The 4,968-nt window shown below is 34.2% G+C and overlaps 1 long non-coding RNA gene across 1 annotated transcript; it reads left to right on the top strand.

The window, feature by feature from the left end:
• The first annotated feature begins 1,325 nt into the window (after nt 1–1,325).
• Nucleotides 1,326–4,510, top strand: LOC140340901 (uncharacterized). Its single transcript, XR_011922757.1, has 4 exons — nt 1,326–1,446; nt 2,956–3,111; nt 3,326–3,472; nt 4,025–4,510. It is a non-coding gene; the product is annotated as an uncharacterized lncRNA (long non-coding RNA).
• Nucleotides 4,511–4,968: the final 458 nt, after the last annotated feature.

The following is a 4,968-nucleotide window of genomic DNA, read 5'->3' as shown; positions in this document are numbered from 1 at the left end:
CCCCAGGATGCACCATATGTGTCCCACTACCCTTGGTTGGCACATTGTGTGTCCTGTCACCCCCAGTATCCCCCCTCCCCAAGCTGTGAGTGTGTGTCTTATTCCCATTCTATATAGTTTGTTTTCCCACTCTAGGCAGGGTAGCATCTTCCCTGAGGTTCACTGGCATGAGGAAGTGTTAATATTGCCTTATGTGTTCAGTGTAGTTGGGGAAAGGGGCAGCACAAATAAGCTGGCCTAGGGGAGAAAAAGTACAAATTACGCCCTGATTCCCAGTGTACACCTAAACCACGGAGCATTATATTATATTATATTATTTCTATTATACCTTATTAAAACTATCATGTTCAGTATATCTTGCAGTATCTTAAATTGTGTATTAATAAACCCCATTCTTTGTTTATATCTCTAGTAAATTTAAGAGTAGCTTTGTTAATTGTCTTGCTTCATTCTGATTTTACACTGATGTGCCCACTGTGTTATCTGCTGGTTTTTAAAACCTGTGTTCAAACAGTTCCAGTGCTGTCAACACTGTTCCTAAGACCATGTAGATTGTATTTTTCTTTTACGCAACATAGAGTATTTAAACATTACCCAAGCAGAAATGATGTGTATATCAATTTTGCTTTCAAAGCCACATAAAAAGATACATTGCCCATATTATGGCAAAACCTTTTTCCCTTGAAGTTTGCCTTCAAATTTGATACAATTTCCAGACTGATTGACCTTCATGTCTTAGTGTGATGATGAAAAGACTCTTTTTTAATTATGTAAATGGTACTTGACATAGTATGTCTAGGCCAATGAGTAAAATAATGGGTACTTACTGTATAGAACTGTATACCAACCCTACCTATGCTCAACTGATAGTCTCAAACATCTTAGGATGACAAGAATTTCTAAAAATTAATTCTTAATAAGACACACCTGATATTTGAAAACCATTGCCGATGAATACTTTGAGTCTCATTTAGAAAAATTCAGAGTTTCCGAGAAGTTGTCATCAACAAAAGAGGGATACGTTGAAGAATTTAAAATATTCATGTGAGTTTTGTTTTTGTTTAAAACATAATTCCATATGTTCCTTCATATTTTTAATTTCTAATTTCTTCAATATTATTTTGCAATGAAACCATTGAATAAGTATTCAAACTTGTGATTGAATTTATATTTATCTTGTGCATCTACACATATAATATTTAAGTTTAGGGTTATTTGTTGACATTTAGTTTTAGGAAATGGACTAGAGATTAGGTAGATAGATAAATAGCTGTGAATTTTTTGCCTTGTCTGGTATAATTTAACACACAATTTTTGTTTTAGGCAATGCCAAGTTCTGCTACAGTTGTAATGTCACCGCGGATGTAGACAACTGTTGGAATACAACAGTAGAGTGTGAGAATGAAAATGATTTTTGTGCAACACAAATTGAACGTGACACAGTAGGTAAGATAAAAAAATGAAAAAAAAATACAGAGTATTATATTACAAAAATTAGAGAACATTAAAAAGAAGTATGAAAGTCAAGAAAACCAGTGTTCCTATTCCCTTTTTTTCTGATAAATCCCACTGTGTCCTATCTTGATTAATGCACCCTATACCTTGTCCATCAGTTCTGGGGATATCCTATTTTCCTTAATTTCCTCCTCTTTTGACTTACACCCAGTCGGAGCTTTGGTTTTTCAGTGTACTTTCAAGGCCCGAGCAGCCCTTGCCCGTAGATTGGAAAACAGAAAGGGATTGTGATCTGTTGGTTTCACATAAAAATGTTGTATTTCCAATGTGTCTTAAAACTGCATTCTGTTTTCTTCAGAAGTCATAATTTTCACAGAAATATCATAAATATAGCCCTACCAAATAAAAAAATGCAATGTAAAGACTACACTGCAAAAAGTAGAGTTCTTCATTCTTAGTGATAAATGAACTTGTGTATGTTGGAACAATATTGGACTCCATAACTGTTCCTCATTGTTGTGCCTAAAACATACTTTTAAATAAAAAATAATTATTATTTAGGATCAAGCTCAATTGTTCTATCAAGAAAATAACATCTGCATATAAACTCTCACTAGACCCCTCCCAACCTTCCGTGACACGTCTATAAAAGACTCACCAACCATCTGATCACCAACTCTCTCCTTGGCCCTCTCCAGTCTGGAAATTTACAGCATACCATCAGTACAAATAAAAAATATGCACAAACTACAAATTAACTCACAATATATGTCTAAGTCACTTTAAGGAAATGATTTTCAACTCATACTAATGTTTTACAGTATCTTTATTCTATCTCTAGTTTTTAAGGCTTCTGACTCTTTTATTATTGTTGCAGTGGGAGCTGCCTTTTTGGTGGGGTGGTTTCCTGCTTTAGGGAGGGTATATAATAGAGGTTTATTTGGATTATACCCATAACAGTTAAAAAAATCCAATTTCTGACAGTCTTAACACTAATAGAGTTTGTCTTCAACACATCCATTTTAGATTAAAGCTGAAGGAGTTTAACTTCTTCATATCTGATATTACCACAGGACCTCCATTATCTCCCAATGCCAGGACCTACATATTGTATATTATTACTATATGACATAGTAATTTAAAAATGTTCAAAATACAGTCCTTCGAGTTTAACAACTAGGGAAATAACCTAAGGACATAATTGACCTACAGGAAGGAAATAAAAACTAGTACAATTTGGTCCAACAGGGAAAGAAAAAAACATTCCTGATTCCACTACCACTTTGTCTCATGGCGCTCCCTTAAAACTTTCTGACCACTGCACTACTCCTCATGGGGGAAGGGGGGACTCCTGTGTCCAATACATGAACCTTTGTAAAATGGCCACGTGGCCATGGCGGTAACTACATGTGGAGGGTAAATATAGCTACATTACATGTCATGACCATAAGATATAACATTATACATTCTAATGACATTCTGTGTTTTTTCTTTCTTTAGGGAATGATACAAAAACTGCAGTTGGAAAGAGATGTTTGACCATGAATTATACCATTATGTGTGATAATTTTTTAACTTTTACTTCTGATACATATCATTATGAGATGTACACAGAATGCTGTACAGAGGATTATTGTAATACAAAAGCGATCAAAAGTAAGCATGAAGTGTCAGTTTATGAAAACAGGTCATTACAGTTTATATATATTGTTACCTGCTAAAATATAAAAAAAATCAACTTTTTAACAAAAATGACAGCAAATTATTTTATGTTTATCCCAGGTGTCCTTATGAAGGTTTTACTATAATATATTGTTGACTATGTTGTTTTTCTTCCTTCCCGTTTAAATACTTCTCTTGCAATGTGAAGTGCCAAAAAAAAATCAAACAGAGAATGGTCGTCAATGTGAAAGCTGCTTTTCAATGGAGGGCATTAAGTGCACAGAAAAAAAAATCCAAAACTGCACGGGCAATGAATATCAGTGCATGGAATATGAAGGCAAAGGAAGACGCCCAGGTAATGGTAATATCCATACACACAAATAAATGCAATCATAAATATAAAGCTGTATAAATTTGCATCTCTTAGAACTGAGTTTTAACTTAAATGAGAATTAGACTTAAATGTTCTTTATACAGTAATGTGGAATATGTCAGAGCTTCATAAATGCAAAAATGTTAGAAACCAGGGAAGATACTCAGTAAAATCTTTCTGTACACAGAATCTGATGAGAACATTTGTGTTTTTGCAAATAGATTTTAAAAATGGTGTCAATGGCTCTTGCAAAACTTATTTTTTTCTCACACCAATATATTATCACATAATGACTTGTATCAGGGTGTGTTTCCGTTTATTTTGTTGGAGAAGGCATCAGGGCAAAAATAGTTTAGTGTCTTCTATGCAATATGAATATGATAGTACTATACACTATAAGTGAATAATATTGATAATAGTTGAAATCCAGAATTATATACAATACATAGCATCCCCAGCAATGGAGAACTACAAAGGAATGTGTTCTTTTACCAACAATGCTTTTTTGAATCTTTTGGTTTTTCTTTGTTGCAGGTGATATTACCAGGGTTTTTTATACGACAGGGTGTGTCACCGAAGATGGATGCAAGTTTGATCTTGAAAATTATCCAGGATCTGTTGTTTATGAATCTACATATTCATGCAAAAATGCAAATTAAATAGGATAGTGCAATGGATTATAAAGTTAATAAAGTTGTGCAATAATTTAGTCATTAGTTTGATCTTAGTGGGACAGTGGTGATACGGCTGGTGTTGCCATGTCTTTAAAAAGAAGGCAATCTTATTATTATATGGCTTGATATAGCTGCTAGTGAAGATAACCCATACATGTGTTTCCAGTGCCAAGTACACAGGACAATTTCATTGGAGTCCATTCATAAATGTCTTCACCCAAGATTCATGCAACTGCTACACGTGAAGACTATATGTGTCGATCCTTCATGCTATACATTTTTGCACCTGCCAAGATTTTGTACCTGGACTCTGTCCTGAGCTGTAAGCTTTAGTAAAACAATTCTTTACTCTCCAACACTATGTTCTGTTGTTTCATTTCACTGCAAAATAATTGAAGTAATAGCCAAACAAGCAAAAAAACTGCACTATAGCTATAAATAGTTTAACAACCAACTGAACTTTCAGTTTGAATCGGCTACATTCATCTCAGGTAGATCAAATCAAAAGATGCGCAAAGCATTAAAAACAGCCAAGGCCTGTGTGGAAAAAACAGCGCCCTTCCAGCATGAAGCAGAGAGGGATCCTTGCTCTCTGGATGGAAGTAGTGACCTCTTCTCCCTACTAATTAAAACCAGTAAGCAAAAGCTTTGCAGTTGTTGCCATAAAAATACAAAGTTTAATTAAAAGTAAATTCTTTCAATTACATATAATCCAGATTAAAAGTAAAACAAAAAATTCCAGAGATGGAGGTTTGCCGTGTTATATGGAAAAACATGTTATCACAATAAAAAAGTTGAATCCAT

This window comes from Pyxicephalus adspersus, chromosome 11 (genome assembly GCF_032062135.1).
Source record: "Pyxicephalus adspersus chromosome 11, UCB_Pads_2.0, whole genome shotgun sequence".
NCBI lineage: Eukaryota > Metazoa > Chordata > Amphibia > Anura > Pyxicephalidae > Pyxicephalus > Pyxicephalus adspersus.
Note: the sequence above shows the minus strand (reverse complement) of the source record. Positions and strands in the feature narration are given on the sequence as shown.